The sequence below is a fragment of the Saimiri boliviensis genome, chromosome 5 (assembly GCF_048565385.1).
Source record: "Saimiri boliviensis isolate mSaiBol1 chromosome 5, mSaiBol1.pri, whole genome shotgun sequence".
Lineage (NCBI taxonomy): Eukaryota > Metazoa > Chordata > Mammalia > Primates > Cebidae > Saimiri > Saimiri boliviensis.
In genome coordinates, this window is record NC_133453.1 from 32,800,897 (window position 1) to 32,823,128 (window position 22,232).

Here is a 22,232-nt window from a genome sequence, read left to right on the forward strand (position 1 = left end):
AAGATGGGAGGATCACTGGAGCCCAAGAGTTTAAGACCAGTCTGGACAAGATGGCAAGATCCCCATCTCTTAAAAAATAATTTTTTTTTTAAGGAGAGAAAATGCTTAGGCTGCAAATGGAGAGTATCGAACATGGTGACGTTAAAAAACTTCTGCACAACTTGTTCTCTGGTTCCTGGGTCAGATCTATGCCATTTTATCTTATTTCTGCTCACACAGGACAGAAATGACTAAAATTTTGGGTCTGGGCTGTTATGTCATTTGCGTTATTTGTAGTATCTAATGTGCTAACTTATATATGTGTTCTTTTTGTTTTGGGGATTTTATTACCTTTTGTTTCGGCATATCTGTATTTTTGTTTACATTATTTTAAAAATATCAGTAACTGTTATAATATAAAATTGAAGTTGTATTGTTGACAATACCTCTAGTTTTTAAGGCCATCTGTCACATAATTTAAGTGCACCAGTTCCTAATGTATAAAGTTCTCTCCTCTCAATAAACAATGCAGAAAGTACTTTCCTTTCTCATAACAAATTCAATAAAATACTGTTCTTGAAGGGGTGGTAAAAGCCTAGGATGAGCTCTATGTATTAATTCAAAGTCAAGATTTGAGGTTTACTGAAAATGAGCCATAGCTGGGCGCGGTGGCTCACGCCTGTAATCCCAGCACTTTGGGAGGCTGAGGCAGGCAGATTACGAGGGCGAGAGATCGAGACTATCCTGGCCAACATGGCGAAACCCCGTCTCTACTAAAAGTACGAAAATCAGCTGGGAGTGGTGGTGGGCACCTGTAATCCCAGCTGCTCGGGGGAGGCTGAGGCAGGAGAATTGCTTGAACCTGGGAGGTGAAAGCTGCAGTGAGCCGAGATTGTACTACTGCACTCCAGCCTGAGTGACAGAGCAAGACTTCATCTCAAAAAGAAGAAAAGAAAAGAAAATGAGCCACTAGGATTTTAAATTTTCTCTTAATATCTTACAGATAAACTTTTTAAAAAGATCATCAACCTACAATGTTCTCATCAGCCCTTCCCATGCTTATGAAAAATGTAGTATAACTTAAAAAGATGCAGACGGAGTGTCATGGGCCTGGATTGCTGAATCTAAGCATGATTATTTTCAGTTCCAAGACAAAGCTGCCAAAGTTCATGCATGGATGTTCTCCCACCAGAGCTTTTCCCCGAGCCTTCCTGCCCTGGTTCCACTTCACTGTTCACGTACTCTCCAAATTAGATGGCCAAGTGCCAGGCGGCTAGCTAGGCAAAAGCGCTGGTCTTCCTTCAGGGACCATATTTTGGGAGCAAAGAAGGAGCAAGGAGTGGAGAGTTAAGAGAAACTGTTCCTCCTCCAGATGGTAGCTCTCTGGGAATTAATAAACGATCGGAAATATCTGTACGTCCCATGCCTGGCTGGCCCTCACACACTCAAAAGGCCAAGGTGCAACAACTATCCACTTGGAACCTTTGGAAGGCTCTATTTAAACTCACTTTCCCAAAGGAAGTCATGGAAAAGAGACTAGAAAAGGTGCTTCTGGTAAAACATTTACCAAGATGAACCCTGAGCTTACACCCTAAGACACACCTAAACAAGTTTATGCCCGGCCCCTCCCACTCCACCCTCAGGAAATCAGCCTGGGCTCACACCCACTCTGTCCAAGAAGTAACTGGACTTCATCCTCACACAAAACCTGCCACAATCCACGATAAAGAGAAACGGGTTAATGTTTCACTGAACCAAACTAGACATATGATGTAGTCAGAGCCTGGATTCATAATCAGATGAATCTCACAGGACAGGTTAGCTTTCCCTCAGTTGTAGGAAACTGGCGAGGTTGGATAACTCCAGGAAGTTTTGACATCAAAGAGAAGATAGGCAAAAATGTCAGAACCGTGGAAAGAGACACTATTTTGTTCATCTCTTATCCTCAGGAGACGAGGATAAGAGATGATCGAATCTCCCTTAATTGTTTCCTATGTCCTGTCCTTTGATGATGGCTCAAGATGATGGTTTAAATCCGTGGTTCCTGCATTTGAAACAAAAATGAAAGCAAAATCTCAGGGCCTCATCACAGACAATTGACTCAGAATCTCTCCGGATGGGGCTTGAGTATTTGTATTTTTTTAAAGCTCCCTAGGTGACCCAATGCATTCTGGAAGTGAAGAGACACTAGTTTAAATGAAGCATGTTGCCTTGAAATAAACATTTGCTTGCCATTTTGATGGTCCACAGCGAGAACAGTGGCAAGAGGAATTGGAGGGATGAATGGCCATAGCTGCCCTGAAGTTCACAGCTGTTGCTTCTCTTCTTCCCAAAAGACGCAGAACATCACTTTAGAACTTACTGCGCATGGACTGTAATTGTTTTCATATAAATAATACCTTTACACCCCTTTTATTTTCTTCCAGGGTGTGATTAGCATGTATTTATCAGTGTATCTCATTGCCAGAGAGCATTAGTGAATACAAGTGTCCAGGTCACAGCGGCTGGTGACTGAGCTGGCCAAAAGGGAAGCTCTGTATGCGCCCATTCATTTTTCCATTCCTCCCAGTTATCCTGTGATTGGTCCTCAAATGCATTTGAGAGTCCACTCCCAGTTCAGGCCCATCCAATGAATGCAAACTTCACCACTCTGGATGGTGTGGGGTTTTTTTTGTTTTGTTTTGTTTTTCCAAGTCTCAGGTCAGTGGCCTAGGTTTTTTTAAATAGAAAATCATGCTGGGCGTGGTGGCTCGTGCCTGTAATCCTAGCACTTTGGGAGGCCAAGGCAGGTGGATGGCCTGAGGTCAAGAGTTCAAGACCAGCCTAGCCAACGTGGTGACACCCATTTCTACTAAAAATACAAACATTACCCAGCTGTGGTGATGCATGCCTGTAATCCCAGCTACTCGGGAGGCTGAGGCAGGAGAATCGCTTGAACCCAGGAGGCGGAGGCTGCAGTGAGCCAAAATCGTGCCATTGCACTCCATCCTGGGCAACAAGAGTGAAACTCCATCTCAAAAAAATTAATTAAATAAATAAAGCAGGCTGGGCATGGTGGCTCACACCTGTAATCCAAGCACTTTGAAGGCCAAGGTGGGTGGATTACCTGAGGCCAGGAGTTCAAGACCAGCCTGACCAATATGGTGAAACCCCGTCTTAAAAAATAATAATAAAATAAATAAACAAATATAAATAAATAAAACAAAATAGAAAATCACTAGGCGCTTCTCGCCCAGAAAGGCTTAGGAAATTCAGGAAATCTTGAGCTATGTCCAGATTCAGCTTGCTTCCATAGAAGAACTGAGCTTTTTTTCTTTTTTTTCAGCTCTGTTACCCAGGTTGGAGTGCAATGGCGTGATCTCAGCTCACTGCAACCTCTACCTCCGGGGTTCAAGCAATTCTCCTGCCTCAGCCTCCTAAGTAGCTGGGATTACAGGCACCTGCCAACACACCCAGCTAATTTTTGTATCTTTAGTAGAGATGGGGTTTCACCATCTTGGCTGGGCTGGTCTTGAACTCCTGACCTCGTGATCCACTCGCCTCGGCCTCCCAAAGTGCTGGGATTACAGGTGTGAGCCACCACATCCTACGCATTTATTCTATTATTATATTGGATTCTGATTGGGGTAGAAGATTCCTCCCCCAGGGTAACAAAGGTCCCTGGTACACAATACTTACGAACACATCTCAGGGAAAGATATAGTTTATGCTCCCTCATTTGCATCTATTCTCTCGTTGCTTGGGCAGAGAAGTCTAGCAGGAAGAACAAATTGTTCCCATAGCTGAGCATACAGAGATTCTGATTTATGTGCACTGACATCCAATTTACCTGGACAATGGGGAAATTCATTATTTCTCCACCTTTATTTCATATTCCTCCATTAAGGGCTATTGATTTTAAGCAAGTTAGCTAGAGTTCATGAGTTCATACAATATTTCAGATCCTGCCATACAACCTCAGGCAGCTGTTGGTCTGGGGGAAATTCCTCCAGCTTTTGTCCAGACTCTCCCAATATGGTCTGTTGTTCAGAGACTGAAGAGCTGCTATTAGCACAGTAATTTTTCCAAATGAACATTGAGCTAAATTATCTCAAATGTATAAAGGAACATCTCTCACTGTGTTATGGAAAATTACCTCCCAAATTACAAGGCTATACAAAGCACATATTAATTCTAGGCCCAAGAAGATCCAAATTGCCTTAGATTCTGTGCTGTATTGTGATAATACATTCCTAATAATGTCAGGCTCTGAGGATACTGCAAGGTACACGTTGTTATGAAAATAAACCAGGGTTTTTCTCCATTAGGAGCACCTCACGCACACCCAAGCCCAGCCACAGGTATTTTGCTCTGAGATTCAAGCCTTTTGCAGAGGAAATAAATTCCAATTGCATAGACGGGGAGTGAATTTGAATTCTAAACTGGGTCAACCGTCCCAAACGGCTTTCTCACTGCTGCCCATGAGTGAGGCAACGTAGGAAGCAGTTGTGGGCAGATGTCTCAGGGAATAGCTCCTGCTCACGAGTGTTTAATTCCACGACAAGGTGAGGGGGAAATCGGAGGCCAGACGCCGGCTGACAGACCATACCAGTACTTGTGGTCAGTGTGTGGACAAACCCCAGAAACTAGTGCTACCAAAGTTGCCCCAAACCAGGCCCCCAGGCACCTACGCAGCCCAGATGCAGCCCACACAAAATGTTTGCAATGGATATTTTTTAAAATAAGGTTTATTTCCTTTTTCACATTGTTTTTTCTACTCTTGTTTTTCTTTCTTTTTTTTTCTACTTCTCTGAGGAAATATTACAAAGCAAATCCCAGATATTATGACATTTTATCCCCACATCCCTCAGTATCCATCTAAAAGATATGTTTTTCCACATAGTCACAATGCCATTACACATCTAACAAATGAACATAATTTCTTGCTATCATCTCAGTTCCAAATCAAATTTATCTCATTGTGTCAAAAATTGCCCTTTCTAGGCCAGTTCAGTGGCTCACGCCTATAATCCCAGCACTTTGGGAGGCTGAGGCGGGTGAATCATCTGAGGTCAGGAGTTCAAGACCAGCCTGGCCAACATGGTGAAACGCCACCTCTACTAAAAACACAAAAATTAGCCAGGCATGGTGGTGCACACCTCTAATCCCAGCTACTTGGGAGACTGAGGCAGGAGAATCACTTGAAACCAGGACGGGGAGGTTGCAGTGAGCTGAGATCGTGCCACTGCACTCCAGCCTGGGTGATACAGTAAGACTCTGTCTCAAAATAAAATAAATAAATAAATAAATGTAAGAAAATGAGTACTCCTCCTCAAGGCTTGATAAAATGTAAAAGGCTGTGGGGCTTCCCCAGCACCCTGCCCCCTTCTTGAAGGTAATGGCACCCCACTTTTCCCTCAGAAGACAGTAGCCATCCCACCCTTATTCCATGTAGTCCTGGTGGCCTGTCAGCAAAGTCCCCTGCCTTCAGGGTGGGACCCATGGCTCAAGCTTGGCCAGCAGGAATTTGAATCTTGAGAGAGCTAAACACATGTATTGACTACAGCCTCTGAAGAGCTTGTCTGTCAGTTTCTGCTCCCTTGAAACTGCCTGAATTCTCTTCTTCTGAAGACCTGATTTTTTTGTTGTTCCTTCAGTTGTATCAACTGTGCAATAAATAGTTCTCTCCTTAAGTTAGCCAGACATGGTTTCTGACCCAATGGCTTTCCTGCACAATTTCTCACTACGATTGCCTTCCTGTCTCTATGCTTTTGCAGTCTCACTCTGGCCTATGCACTCAATAAACACAGCAGCATGAACATTCAACAAGAGTGAGCCCTGCCAGGGTGCATCATTCCCGGCCTCTGTATTCACAAAGCTATACCAGGGCCCGGAGGACAACTTTCTTTAATGGAGAAGACATCCTTCTTCAGAAGCTTGCTGCACTGCTGACACAGTAACAGTGACTTAGCAAGGATGTTAAATAACTTGACCAATTGAAACGATCTACTCAAGAAGTAGGTTTGGTTCCTACAGAGCCAAGTGGAAAGAGAACCCATGGGTGCAAAAGTTCCTCTCTGTTCCAAGGCACCACGTTGAGACCCAAGGCATCCTGAGCCAATTCCTGACCTGTCTCCAGTGCTGCCCCCACCAAAATATTTTAGGATTCAAGTGCTCTTTATTTAGCTCTTCTATTGCGTGAGTATTTGACTATAAAGAATTAAATATTCATGAAATGAAATTTAAAGGCACAGGCTGGGTGTGGTGGATCATGCCTGGAATCCCAACACTTTGGGAAGCCAAGGGGGACAGATTGCTTGAGCTCAGGAGTTCAAGACCAGCCTGGCCAACATGGTGAAACCCCATCTCTACTAAAAATCCAAAATTAGCCAGACGCGGTGGCATGTCCCTGTAATCCCAGCTACTGGGGAGGCTGAGGCAGGAGAATCGCTTGCACCCGGGAGGTGGAGGGTGCAGTGAGCTGAGATCACACCACTGCACTCCAGCCTGGGTGACAGAGCGCGACTGGTCTTGAACACCTGACCTCAAGTGATCTGCCTGCCTCGGCCTCCCAAAGTGCTGGGATGACAGGTGTGAGCCACTGCTTGGCTCTTCTGCTTTCATACTGGGTAAGCTTGAGCAAGTTACCTGACTTCTGAAAGTGGTTAAGATGCCTCAGTTTCCCCATTTGCCTTTTCTGTAGGGATAATAGCTGTCATCAAGTTATGAGATAAGTGAAATAAAGGCACTTGGCACCAGGCCTGGCACTCAGGAAGGATTCGATGTCAGGGTCTGTTATTTTCAGAGTGCAGTGGGAAAGCATGGAAAAGGAGGGGAGTCAAGAGAGCCACGAGGGAAAGCTTCCCCAGAGAGTACACCTGAGGCTGGTCAGGGAAGGTCAGTCACTGGGTGTGAAGGAGGGCACAGGCTGGAACTCCCACATGCCCCCACCACATCCCCGCATTTCCAGAAAGTCCACAATTACCTCACCAAGTCAGACCTACAAGTATATTCATGCATTTTTCTTTTTTCTTTTCTTTTCTTTTTTTTTTCTTTTGAGACGTACTCTCACTCTGTCACCCAGGCTGGAGCGCAGTGGTGCGATCTCAGCTTCCTGCAACATCTACCTCCCGGCTTCAACAGATTCTCCTGCCTCGGCCTCCGGAGTAGCTGGGACTACAGTCGTGTGCCACCACGCCTGGCTCATTTTTTCGTATTTTTAGTTCCAGGTGACCTCGCAGGGCTTCTCGGGTATTCTCCAGCGGGCCCTGAGCCCCAGCGGCATGATCTGGCCACCAATTTGTTCTTACCCGCCATCCAACCCACTCCTCTTTAGGGTCATTTTAATGGTCAGATTCACCTCCAGCATCTCCTGGACCTCCTGGGAGTCTAGTACACCAGAAAATAAATGACAAAACCCTAACCCTCCCACAGGCTTGTCCTGGAGGGGTGTCCACCCTCCCTCCCAACACCAGGGGTCTGAAGCCCACTACAGTAAAAATCTATATATATACATATATACATATATATATATATATATATATATATATTTTTTTTTTTTTTTCCCAAAGTAAAGACTTTCTCCTTTGTTTTTATTAGTCATTTAGAAAGCCCAGTACAAACCAAAGCCTCGTGCCCCCTCTGTGGGTCTATGCCCCCTCTCTATCAGGAACCTGGGCCTCCCGTCCTCCTCCTCCTTCTCCTCCTCTTCTTTTATTTCAGGGGCTCACTGATTGGAAAAGGCGGCCCCCTTCTTCCTCCCCAGCTCCACAATTGTCACCGCCAATTAGTGCATTGTTAGGACACACAATGGCGTTACTGTAGCCAATGGAATTGGAGGCCTTTGTGCTTCTCCAACCGGCCGTGGGGACAGTCAAGTTTCATTTAGAGACTTAAAACACAACGCCAGAAGAAAAATACTATCAGAAAAGGCAAAAAAAAAAAAAAACGGGGGGTGGGAGGGGGGAGAAGGGGGGGGAAGCACAAAAAAGAAAAGAAAAGAAAGAAAAAAGGGAAGGTGAAGATGAAGACGAAGGAGAAGAAAGGCGGTGGTAAGCAAATGTTGAAAGGGGAAGAAAAAAAAAAAAACCCTGCTATTCAGGAGTTAGCCTGAACTCATGAAAAGCCCCGAGTGGTCGCTACATACTGACGTCCCCTCCGAGCACAAAAAGGGGCTCGAGCTTAACAGTAATTAGTGGTCTGATTGTGCTTGGAACAATGTGTGTCTTTAGAGGATTTTTCCAACTTCTTTTTTCAGTCTTCACCAATAAAGGGGATGGGAGGAGAAAGGTAGGGGATGGGGAGAGGGGGCTTACAAGCTACACGTCCTCCCCCCGACAGTCAGTGCAGGGGGCGATTCAGCCTTTCTCTTTGACAGGTAAATTGGATTTTATTCTCTAAAGCTTGTAACTAAAGTCTCTACTAATTACAGAAGGTCTTTTCTCTAAGAATGTCACATATGGGTGCGTTTTAGAGTCACCGTTTTGTTTGTTTCAAGTACCTTTCGAGCAGCCTAGCCCTTTTTGCAGCCCGGAAGAGAGGCCCAGGCCTTTCAGCCAGAGCCCACGGGTTGTAGACTTTTTCTGTCAACAAAACTTTTATGTCGAGGAGATCTTTTCCCGTCGGTAAAATTAGTATCCCAGCTTAAATGAGCGATTGACCTGAGAAAGCAGCCTTCTCCTCTGAGCAGGGGTTCCATCAGAGCATCTGCACAGATGTCCCTTCTGCTGGAAACACTGCTTCTCTCCTAGTGTTTGCCCCTCTCTCTTCCTCCTCTCAGATCCCTACAACAATCGTGGTCCCTGCTCATTAAAGCTCAAGGTACAGGGAGTGATCTGTGGGAACGGGAGCCACCCTGAAGTTAGGTTGGTCCCATAATGTCCAAGTTCATTCTTCCTCTCCCTCTCCCACTTGCCCCCACCATGTCCCCACATTTCTAGAAAGTTCAGAATTACCTTATCAAGTCCTACTTACAAACATATTCATGCATTTCCTTTAAAAATTTCTTCCGGCAGGGAGCAGTGACTCACACCTGTATCCCAGCACTCTGGGAGGCCGAGGTGGGCGGATCATGAGGTTAGGAGGTCGAGACCATCCTGGCCAACATGGTGAAACCCCATCTCTATTAAAAATACAAAAATTAGCTGAGCATGGTGCCAGGCACCTGTAGTCCCAGCAAGTCGGGAGGCTGAGGGAAGAGAATCTCTTGAACCCGGGAAGTGGAGGTTGCAGTGCAAGGTTGCAGTGAGCTGAGAATGCACCACTGCACTCCAGTATGGTAACAAAGCAAGACTGTGTCTCAAAAAAAAAATTTTTATTCCAACATCCTAGCCCAGTGCAGCCAATTCACAACTTATACCTGCTTCACTCTGTTACTTGTGTTTTTTATTTCCTTTCAAATGCATTAACTATGCCTCTCCTTTCCCTCTCTCTGGGTCAGACCAGACTCCTAGCTTTTACTTATTCATTTCTTTTTTACAAATAAGCTAATGGAGCTGGGTGCAGTGACTCACGCCTGTAATCCCAGCACTTTGGGCAGCCAAGGCAGGCAGATCACCCGAGGTCAGGAGTTTGAGACCAGCCTGGCCAACATGGTAAAACTCAGTCTCTACTAAGAAGTTAAAAATTAGCCAGGTGTGATGGCATGTGCCTATAATCCCATCTACTCAGGAGGCTGAGGCAGGAGAATCGCTTGAACCCAAAAGGAGGAGGTTGCAGCAAGCCGAGATCACGCCACTGCACTCCAGCCTGGGCGACAGAGTGAGACTCTGTCTCTAAAAACAAAACAACAACCAAAAAAAAAACAAGCTAATGGAGACATCTGCTCCATGAGAGTTTCATATAAAGTCTCCATCTTAGAAACAAGACTGTCGGCCGGGCGCGGTGGCTCAAGCCTGTAATCCCAGCACTTTGGGAGGCCGAGGTGGGTGGATCACGAGGTCGAGAGATCGAGACCATCCTGGTCAACATGGTGAAACCCCGTCTCTACTAAAAGTGCAAAAAATTAGCTGGGCATGTTGGCGCGTGCCTGTAATCCCAGCTACTCAGGAGGCTGAGGCAGGAGAATTGCCTGAGCCCAGGAGGCGGAGGTTGCCGAGAGCCGAGATCGCGCCATTGCACTCCAGCCTAGGTAACAAGGGCGAAACTCCGTCTCAAAAAAAAAAAAAAAAAGACTGTCAGAATTTACCCAAGACGGTCTCACTATTGTGCCTTTTCTTCTTTCTTTTTTTTTTTTTTTTTTTTTTTTTTGAGACAGAGTATTGCTCTTGTTGCCCAGACTGGAGTGCAAGGGCGCGATCTAGGCTCACTGCAACCTCCACCTCCTGGGTTCAAGCGATTCTCCTGCCTCCGTCTCCCGAGTAGCTGGGATTATAGGCGTGTGCCACCATGCCAAGCTAATTTTGTATTTTTAATAGAGACAGGGTTTCTCCATGTTTGTCAGGCTGATCTCGAACTCCCGACCTCAGGTGACCCACCCACCTCAGCCTCCCAAAGTGCCAGGATTACAGGCATGAGCCACCGCGGCGGTTTTTGCCTCTTCTTTTTAGTCTTTCCATCGTGAAGTAGAACCCAAGATGACCCATGGTCGTTCCCAGGCACCGACTCCAGCTGGGAGGGGTAGTTGGGGGTGGGACGGTCATCCGGGAATGTGAAGACCAGAGTTCTAATCCACATCCCGACAACAGGTGACAATGGGCTGGTAGCTCCAGTCCTGGGAGAGCCGGAGTGCCTTCATGTGTAAAAGGCTCGTTATGCACACCTTCAGGCATTGTAATGAGGATTAGGAGAGAGATTGTATCAAAAGGGAGGAGTCCTGGCACTGAATACACACTGGCTTCCTTTTTTGTCTCATAGTCGAGGAGGGCACGTTCCCTTCTTTTTCACCCCTCTCTGCTGCGTCGTGGAATAGCCCTGCGCTGTTGGCAGACACCTCATCGCACACCGGCTCCCTCACTACTCCCTGTGAAAAGGGCGTGTCCTGATTCCACGAGGAAACGAAAAGTGAAACCTTCTGGTAATGGCCCCTGGAATGTCAAAAATATTCAAGTCAGGAAATGTAAATCCAAGGGAGGGGTTATTGAAGCGACATGATTTAGCTTCCTCAACACACTGTATTTCCAGGGTTGGCAAGCAGGGGGGCATTCTTTGGCTCCCCAAGGATTGACTCTTTTCCAAAGGGTTTTAAAAGCCCAAAAGGTCTTGGAAAACAGAGTAGGGAGATTCTTGAAAGAGTTCCTGGCAAGGGGCTTGTGGCAAGTGCAGAAAAAGCCCTTCCCACTGTCCCTGCACCCTGGGCCTTTGCCCTGCTTGGGCAACGGGAACCCAAAGACACCCGGGCTTGCAAAGGAGACACGAGAAATCTCTACAGGGGGCAGCGGGCTGCATGCATACTCTAAGCTGGGGCCTGGCATTAAGTTCACTGCCTACGTAGCTCTCAGAGCCCCAGCACCTCTCTGCCCCACGATGGGTGACTGATCTTGTTCTCAATCCTCTCTCTCCACACCATTCCAATCACTTCCCAGCCAGCCTTCCTGCCAGCTCTTTACCTGCTGCCCCCAACTCGGTCTTTGTAAAAATGCAAGCCTGGCCAGGCGTGGTGGCTCACACCTATAATCCCAGCACTTTGGGAGGCTGAGGCACCTGGATCACGAGGTCAGGAGTTCGAGACCAGCCTGACAAACATGGAGAAACCCCGTCTCTACTACAAATACAAAAATTAACTGGGTGTGGTGCCGCACACCTGTAATCCAAGCTACTTGGGAGGCTGAGGCAGGAGAATCACTTTAACTTGGGAGGCAGAGGTTGCGGTGAGCCCAGAACCCACCACGGCACTCCAACCTGGGCAACAGAGTGAGACTCCATCTCAAAAAAAAAAAAAAAATACAAGCCTGATCTTGCCTCCCTTCAGCTTAAGAATCTTTTATGACTTTTTTGCCTTCAGGACACAGTTCAAACTTTGGAGCATGACTGGGAAAGCCCTGACGATATGGGCCTCCCTTTCTCTTTGACTTCATCTTCTGCCACCAGGATAGCTGGCTTCATGAGCACATGACCTGTGTGCTCACTAGATTTAATGCTCACCTGTCTCCATCTTGAAATTCTGAATAACTTTTGAGCAAGGATCTCCGAGTGTGCGTTTTGCACAGGCCCTGCAAAGGTGGTGGCCAGTCTTGCCACTCTCACTCCCGCTCCGTGTTCCTCGAACACCAAACATCTTACAGTTCTCCAAAGTGCTCTGCAGTTTCTTCTATTTTGAACATTTCCCCTCTAACCTCTTGACACATTTCTAGCCACCCTGCTAAACTTGGCTCACATATCCTTTTCTTTGAGAATCTTCCTTGATCCCTTTCTCCAAAAGATGTATTGCCCCTTGGCAAATGCCCACTTTTCAGCTTATCACAGCTTCTTATTTTTTATTTTCTACCTCAACTTGGAGGTTATGAACTCCAAGGGACAGAAATTGTGTCTTGCACAGTTCTGGGGTTTCTGGTGCTTCTTGGAATAACATATAACTAAGTGCTATGTTTGAGAAATAAGTGTTGCCAGGCACGGTGCCTCATGCCCGCAATCCCAGCACTTTGGGAGGCTGAGGTGGGCAGATCACAAGGTCAGGAGTTCGAGACCAGCCTGGCCAATATGGTGAAACCCCATCTCTACTAAAAAATACCAAAAACTTAGCCGGGCCTGGTGGCAAGTGCCTGTAATCCCAGCTACTTGGGAAGCTGAGGCAGGAGAATTGCTTGAACCCAGGAGGCAGAGGTTCCAGTGAGCCGAGGTCACAACACTGCACTCCAGCCTGGGCAACAGAGCAAGACTCCATTTAAAAAAAAAAGAAAGAAAGAAAAAGAAAAGGAAGAAAGAAGTGTTTGTTGAAAGTGTCATTAAGTGTTCACTCCCATGGCCAAACCTGGGCCATACATGTAGCATTATTGTGACTCTACATCTCACTAGGGGTCCTGGGGCCATGGTGCAGCTCACCACCGCTGGGACCAGTTAGGCAGTCTCTGCTGAGTGGTTTGCCTTAGAATAATACTGTCCAGGCCGGGCGCTGTGGCTCACGCCTGTAATCCCAGCTCTTAGGGAGGCAGAGGCGGGAGGATAGCTTGAGCCCAGGAGTTCAAGACCTGCCTGGGCAATATAGCGAGACACCTTTCTCCACAAAAAGGAAAAAAACAAAAAGACCAAAAAAAAAAAAAAATAAGCGTAAAAAATAAGCATAAGAAAATACTGTCCAGTAGAACAATCTGGGATTATGGAAATGCCCTATAGCTGCTCTGTCCAGCAGAGCAGTCACTAGTCACATGTACTATGAGCCCCTGAAACGTAGCTAACGCAACTGAAGAACTGCATGTTTGATTTTACTTCACTTTATTTTATTATCATTATTTTCTATGAGAAGGAATTTGGTTCAATGGACTTCACTTTAACTGATTTAAATTTCAGGCTGGGCAGGGTGGTTCATGCCTGTAATCCCAGCACTTTGAAAGGCTGAAGTGGGCAGATCACAAGGTTAGGAGTTTGAGAACAGCCTGACTAACCTGGTGAAACCCCGTCTCTACTGAGAATACAAAAATTAGCTGGGCATGGTGGCACGTGCCTGTAATCCCAGCTACTCAGGAGGGTGAGGCAGGAGAATTGCTTGAACCTGGGCGGCTGAGGTTGCAGTGAGCTGAGATCGCACCACTGCACTCTAGCCCAGGCGACAGAGCGAGACTCTGTCTCAGAAAAAATAAAAATATAAATAAATAAATAAATGTCAGTAGCGTCATGTGGCTAGTGGCTCTTACTTTGGAAGCACCATCTTCCACTACATGACTGATCTTTGCTGTGGGCCAGGAATCAAGTCAGCTCAGAGACTTCGTTGCTTCAGAAAGACTTCCTTGCAAGTCACCAGCCTTTGAGTACCTCCTGAGGGGGATTTTCAATGAAAAGGACAACAGTCTTTTCCATTTTCCTTGATTGATCCTGGCAACCTCTCTCCCCACACATTCTGCGGTGGACCACAGTTTGGGTAAATACCTCGTATATATGAGACAGGACAGGATGGTTGCAGGAGGCAACAATTTCACATGACTAGCGAGAGGAAACTGTTGAAATAGCTGCAGAAGGTAGAGACTGATAAGCCCCTGAGAAACCAGGGTGTGAACCATGCTAGCTAAGACTGACTGGGCCCAACATGGCACTGACTTTGACGTTGGTTTCTCTTCTAGGACTTCATTATACGCTCATTAACATACTACACACACACCTGCCACCAGCACCATGACAGTTCTGGGAACACTCATATTAGGTGTAAAAATGGGTGGCACCAGGCTGGGCACAATGGCTCACGCCTATAATCTCAGCACTTTGGGAGGCCAAGAAAGGTAGATCATTTGAGGTCAGGAGTTTAAGACCAGCCTGGACAACATGGTGAAACCTCATCTCTACTACAAATATAGAAATTAGCCAAGCGTGGTGGCACACACCTGTAATCCAAGCTACTCGGGAGGCTGAGGCAGAAGAATCACTTGAACCCAGGAGGCAGAGGTTGCAAATGAGCCAAGATCACGCCATTACACTTCAGCCTGGATAACAGGGTGAGACTCTGTCTCAAAAAAAAAAAAAGAAAAGAAGAGAAAAGAAAAGAAATGGGTGGCCCTACAGTTCAAAGAAATCTCCATCATTTTCCAGAAATCTTCATGAAAAATCCATCCCTGGTTAAAGAACTCCATAAAAATAGAAACCCCAGCTGGGTGTGGTGGCTCACCGCTGTAATCCCAGCACTTTGGGAGGCCAAGGTGGGCAAATCATGAGGCCAGGAGTTCGAGACCAGCCTGGCCAACATGGTGAAACCCCGTCTCTACTAAAAATACAAAAATTAGCCAGATGTGGTGGCATGTGCCTGCTATCCCAGCTACTCAGGAGGCTGAAGCAGGAGAATCACTTGAACCCAGGAGGCAGAGGTTGCAGTGAGCGGAGATCATGCCACTGCACTCCAGCCTGGGCAACAGAGCCAGACTCTATCTTAAAAAAAAAAAACAACCTTATTCATGTAGCAAATATCACCTGTTCCCTAAAAACCTATGGAAATAATTTTTCATTCTTTTTTTTTTTTTTTTTTTGAGACAGAGTCTTGCTCTGGAGTGCAATGATGTGATCTTGGCTCACTGCAACCTCTGCCTCCTGGGTTCAAGCAATTCTCCTGCCTCAGCCTCCCAAGTAGCTAGGATTACAGGCACCTGCCACCATGCCCCGCTAATTTTTTATTTTCAGTAGAGACGAGGTTTCACCATGTTAGCCAGGATGGCCTCAATCTTCTGACCTCGTGATCCGTCTGCCTCCCAAAAATGCTAGGATTACAGCTGGGAGCCACCTTGCCCAACAAAAAAAAATTTTTTTAATCACACACACACAAAAAAGAAAATGTGGCCAGAAAAAAAGTAAAAAAGAAAAACCCCTTACAGGATTTGGATTATAATTCTTATGCTATTTTAAATTTTGTCATCAAAAGGATAAAACAGGCTGGGTATGAGGTGGTTCATACGTGTAATCCTAGCACTTTGCCATCTCTGCTAAAAATACAAAAAAAAAAAATTAGTAGGGCATGGTGGCACATGCCTATAGTCCCAGCTGCTTGGGAGACTGAGGCAGAAGAATCTCTTGAACTCAGGAGGCAGAGGTTGCAGTGAGCCAAGATTGCACCACTGCACTCTAGCCTGAGTGACAGAACAAGACTCCCTCTCAAAAAAAAAAAAAAAAAAAAAAAAAAAATGGCTGGGGACATGGCTCATGCCTGTAATCGCAGCACTTTGGGAGGCCAAGGCAGGGGGATCACCTGAGGTCAGGAGTTCAAGACTAGCCTGACCAACATGGAGAAATCCCGTCTCTACTACAAATACAAAAAATTAGCCAGGTGTGGTGGCACATGCCTATAATCCCAGCTCCTCGGGAGGCTGAGGGAGGAGAATTGCTTGAACCTGGGAGGCAGAGGTGCCATTGTATTCCAACCTGGGGAACAAGTGCAAAACTCTGTCTCAAAAAAACAAAATGAATAAAATAATTTTCAGGCTTCCAAGAAAAATGCTGGTCCTTCCTCACACCTTTCTGCCCCTACTCCCTGTGTTCACAGGAGGTGCTAGAAAATTAGCTACACCCAAGAAGTCAGGATGCGAACAACAGAAATGATAGCTGAAACTATGTATTGGGCGGAGGGGGTAGGATTCCCCTGAAAAGTTTTACTGGTTGCATTTAAATACAGATACAGGCCAGGCATGGTGGCTCTTGCCTATAATCCCAGTACTTTGGGAGACTAAGGCAAGAGGGTCTCTTGAGGCCAGGAGTTCCAGACTAGCCAGGGAAAGAAAGCGAGACCTCTGTCTGTACATAATAAAAATGTAAAAATGAGTCATGCATTGTGGCATGCACCTGTACTCCTGGCTACCCGGGAGGCTGAGACAAGAACAACGCTGGAGCCCAAAAAGGGGAGGCTGCAGCGAGCCGTGATGGCGACACTGCCCTCCAGCCTGAGCACTAGTGAGACCTCAACCTTCGTCTCAAAAATAAATAAATACAGATACACAACATTCTTTCATTTGTTCCAGAATCATAAAACTGAGTTTGAGGGGTTTGTCCTCATCTTTCTCCTCCTCTATGAGAACAGCTGTCATACCAATTATTTGACTCTTACAGAGGCTTTGAAATGCTTGTCCACTAAAAATATAATTTGTCAGTCAATATTTGAGTCTAGTGCTCAATTTAGGAAGGGTTGTGTACAAAAACAATGTAACCCAGGTCTCTGGCCTCAGAGGGGGTCTCTATTTTTCTTTTGTGACATGGAACAAAATTTAGAGAGCAATACAAAAATGAACATAAGCCCTCATTAACCCCTTTCTCGTTTAGAAAAAAAAAAAAATGCAGCTCGCTGCCAGTACTCATTTAATTTTACGTAAACACAATCTCTGAGGCTGAAGCAAATCTGACTGACTTCAATGTAAAAATAAAAGATAAAAACTGTTCTCAGGCTGGCACAATGGCTCATGCCTGTAATTCCAGCACTTCGGGAGGCCAAGAAGGGCGGATCACTTGAGGTCAGAAGCTCAGGACCAGCCTGGCCAATGTGACGAAACCCCGTCTCGTCAGGTGCAGTGACTCACGCCTGTAATTCCAACACTTTGGGAGGCCAAGGCGGGTAGATCACCAGAGGTCAAGAGTTCAAGACCAGCCTGGCCAATATGGAGAAACCCCGTCTCTAGTAAAAAATACAAAATTAGCCAGGCGTGGTGGCACATGCCTGTAGTCCCAGCTATTCAGGAGGCTGAGACAGGAGAATTGTTTGAATCCAGGAGGCAGAGGTTGTGGTGAGCAGAGATCACGCCATTGCACTCCAGCCTGGGCAACAAGAGTGAAACTCCATCTCAAAAAAAAAAAAAAAAAAAAAGTAAAAACAATTAGCTGGGCATTGTGGTATAAGTCTGTAATCCCAGCTACTTGGGAGGCTGAGGCAGGAGAATAGCTTGAACCCAGGAAGCAGAGGTTGCATTGAGCCAAGATTGTGCCACTGCACTCCAGCCTGGGGTACAGAGTGAGACTCCATTTCAAAACAAAAAACTGTTCTCAGAGTTATTTCTTTCTTTCTCTCGCTCTTTTTTTTTTTTTTTTTTTTTTTTTTCTCCAAGACAGAGTCTTGCTCTGTTACCCAGCTGGAGTACAGTGGCTTGATTTCGGCTCACTGTAACCTCTGCCTCCCGGGTTCAAGCGATTCCCCTGCGTCAGCCTCCCAAGTAGCTGGGACTATAGGCACTCACCACCAAGCCCAGTTAATTTTTTGTATTTTAGTAGAGACAGGGTCTCGATCTCCTGACCTCGTGGTCCACTCGCCTTGGCCTCCCAAAGTGCTGGGATTACAGGCGTTGAACCACCTCGCCCAGCCTCTCAGTTATTTCTAAACAGAACTAACATCGGAATCATCTGAATCATCAGAATCATCTATTTCAGAAAAATCAGATTCATGAAAAGAATCTTCAGCCAACTACTGTTCCAGAATGATGTTAATATCACATGTAGGAATGCTACGTTTTTCTAGGATTTGACATTTTCAGCAATTGGGAATTACTATATTTTGTAAATGGAAGTACCATTACTAAAAACAGAATGCTAAAAATAGAATGATATCTTTGTTTCCAAAGTCAATTTCCTAGAGGATGCAAAAATAACCATATAAGCGAGATACATTGTGGCAAAGTTATATTGGGGTAAACGCTGTACAAGCACTGCCTGCCTGCGATACTTGGGGCAAACTGGAAAAGGGTTCAGTGTGGTTTATAAACTCGTGTGTTTAGAGTTGCAAAAGGCAAAGATCTCAATGGACTACAGTTAGGAGGCAGCTCCACAGAGGAGAGAAGCAGGACCATTCCCAAGGGATGTCAACCTGGAGACATCGTGCAGTCATACAGCCCCCTCCAGCTCCAAGGCGGTCCCTGAAGGAAGAGATGCCCCGCCAATGAGGCTGTGGACTTTTGGGGCTAATGGACACACAGCGCCTCCAATCTGAGCTCCCACATCCAACTACGGGGCCCGAGCAAAACCACAGGACTCCCTTCCTGCCTCCTTCTGTGCACACACATGTTAGGAAAGTCAACCACTCCTGGCCGTGGTTCTTGTTATACCCCAGATCCAGTGTCAGGGATTCCATGAGCACAGAATAGGATAACGGTGAAAAAGATTGCAGTGCCTCCACCAAAGGGACAGGGATGAATTCCCAGCTCTGCCATCTATCACAGCGGTGACCTTCAGCATGGAACTCAGCTGTCCTGAGCGCTCCACACTGTGAAATGGGGATAATGAAATGGGGTTAATCTTTCACTTGCAGGATTATTATGAAGACTAAATTAGATATTAAATAATAGTTCCTTAGTGTTCAGCAAATTATTTGGTATTAACATAGCAAGCCTGTGATACATGGAGCCATTACAACTGGGATTGCCCTTCCTGAAGCATTAGTAGGAAGACAAGTTAAGAACTACTCTCCCTTTGACACTGATTTTCTCTCTAACTTATGGGTTACTTGATCACTAACTCTTCTCATTTTGACAAATCCATTTGCAGTACAGTTTCCCTACAGTGCTTTGCAAATAGCAGAAACTTGAATTATCTACTATTTTTATAGTAGATTTGTTTTGAATTTGTTTTCTTTTTCTGACACTGGTAGAACAGGTTAAACTTAGGGAAAACTGTGTAGAGAGTTATAAAGAACTTAACATAGTTTCTGGATTTGACTGATCATAGTAAATCCTAAAAAAAAAAGAAACAAGGCCGGGCGCGGTGGCTCAAGCCTGTAATCCCAGCACTTTGGGAGGCCGAGGCGGGTGGATCACGAGGTCGAGAGATCGAGACCATCCTGGTCAACATAGTGAAACCCCGTCTCTACTAAAAATACAAAAAACTAGCTGGGCGTGGTGGCGCGTGCCTGTAATCCCAGCTACTTAGGAGGCTGAGGCAGGAGAATTGCCTGAGCCCAGGAGGCGGAGGTTGCGGTGAGCCGAGATTGCGCCATTGCACTCCAGCCTGGGTAACAAGAGCAAAACTCGGTCTCAAAAAAAAAAAAAAAAAAAAAGAAACAAATGAAACCATGTGTCCTCCATAAGAAATTTAGTCATTCAGCAAACATGTACAGAACACCTACCATAAGGCAGGCCCTATGCTACGTACAGATGACTGCCTGTTTGTGTGCTTATTTTTATTACAATAAAAATTCTTGACCGAGCATGGTGACTCACTCTTGTAATCCCAGCACTTTAGGAGGCTGAGGCAGGTGGATCACCTGAGGTCAGGAATTCAAGACCAGCCTGGCCAACATGGTGGCCCCTCTCTACTAAAAATACAAAAATTAGCCAGGCATGGTAGTGGGCATCTGTAATCCCAGCTACTCGGGAGACTGAGGCAGGAGAATTACTTGGATGGAGATTGCAGTGAGCCGAGATCATGCCATTGCACTCCAGCCTGGGCAACAAGAACAAAACTCCGTCTCAAAAAAAAAGAAAGAAAAGAAAGACATACCAGACACTGGGCAATTTATAGAAAACAGAACTTAAATTGCCAAAAAAAAAAAAATGTGAAAAATACAATGGAATATTTTGCAGTACATAGTTAAAACGTTAACATAGAATTACCATGTGATCCAGCAATTTCATTTCTGGGTATATACCCTAAAGAATTGGAAGCAGGGACTCAAACAGATATTTGCACACCTGTGCTTATAGCAGCATTACTCACACTAGCCGAAAGACAGAAACAACCCAAATGTTCATCAATAGATGAATGGCTAAACAAAATATGGTATATATGTGTGTGTATATATGTATTATGTATACATATATGTATAATGTGTATACATTATACATTGTATATACAATTATATATATATTATTCAGCCTTAAAAAGGAATGAAATTTGGACATATGCTACAATATGAATGAACCTTGAAGACATTATGCTAAACTAAGCTAGACCCATACAAAAAAACACATACTGTAGATTTCCAGTTATGTGAGGTACCCAGAGTGGTGAAATTCACAGAAATGTAATAGAAAGTGAGTGGCGATAGCCAGGGGTGGGGAGGGGAAATACTGCTTCAGTGTTTAATGAGTACAGAGTTCAGTTTGGGATGACAGAAAAATTCTGGAGGTGCTGATGATGGTTGCACAACAGTGTAAATGTACTTAGCCACTGAACTATCACCTAACAATGGTTAAACGGTCAATTTAATGTTATGCTTTGTTTTATTCTACCACATTAAAAAGAAGTATTTTCAAACTTGGATTCCAAAAGAATTGTCGTTCTTTTCTTTTATCTTTAATTACACTCGAGGAATATTCTTCCTTCCCCCTCATCATTGAACTTCTTCAGTGTGCCTTTTCTATTAAAAATGCAAGGGAGGCCAGGTGCGGTGGTTCACACCTGTACTCCCAGCACTTTGAGAGGCCAAAGCAGGCAGATCGCCTGAGATCAGGAGTTTGAGACCAGCCTGACCAACATGGAGAAACCCTGTCTCTACTAAAAATATAAAAAATTAGTTGGTCATGGTGGTAATCCCAGCTACTTATGAGGCTGATGAAGGAGAATTGCTTGAACCTGGGAGGTGGAGTTTACAGTGAGATGAGATTGAGCCATTGCATTCCTGCCTGGGCAGCAAGAGTGAAACTCCATCTCATTAAAAAAAAAAAAAATGCAAGGGAGGCCAAAGCAGGTGGATCATCTGAGATTGAGGGCTCTAGTCCAGCCTGGCCAACATGTTGAAACCTGTCTATACTAAAAATATAAAAATTAGCTGAGCATGATGGCACACGCTTGTAATCCCAGCTACTCAGGGGACTGAGACAGGAAAATCACTTGAACCCCGGAGGCAGAGGTTGCAGTGAGCCGAGATGGTGCCATTGCACTCCAGCCTGGTGACACAGTGAGACTCTGTCTCAAAAAAAAAAAAAAAAAAAAAAAAAAAAAAAAGAAAGAGAGGAGAGAAAAGGGAAGTGGGAAAGGAAGAAAAAAAAGAAAGGACCACTGCTCAAAGATGGAGTAGAAGGATCCCCAAAACGGGGAACAGGGATGCTTTGACATTTAAATGAAAAAAACCTAAAGATCGCTAAATAGCCCATCTAATGGGCAGACAGACCTTTCCATCCTCTGGGACAAAATCAGAATCTGAGTTTTCCAGTTGTGGGCATTTCTCATTTCTGAATGGCAGAAAAATGGGCTAGAGAGAAGAGGGGGTGGATAAGAAGGGAGGCAAACTCAAAATGCAGGACAGGACATCGCTTGAGTGGAGTTCAGGCCAAATAAATAAATAAAAATAAAAACTTGCCTAATGCTTTTTTGGTTTTCCTGCTGCTTTACAAACACCAACTAATGAATTCACGTGCCTGATTCAGCCCCCGCAGAGGGAGGTAAATAGTTACAGGCTCTTAGGCCCTATCTGCTGAGTAAACTGGCCATACAATGGGATAGAAGTTCTGCAGCTTGTGTGGTTAGAGGCTGCAGAAAATTAATTAATTGCATCACATCTGCCACTGATAAAGCAGGTCTAGTGGGTGTTTTATCATATGGTGACAGTTTTAGATGGAAGCTGAAAATTCAAATAGCTGCTTCTCTAAGAGATTTGAGGCTCCAGGATCTAATCCTGTTAAAACTTAGGCTCCAAATGGAGAGAAACCTGAGGAACTGGGGTTGGTGGGGGCGGAGGGAGGGAGCAGAGCTGCCTGTTAAAGGCAGGAGCTAATACAGCCATTATCCTGGGTATT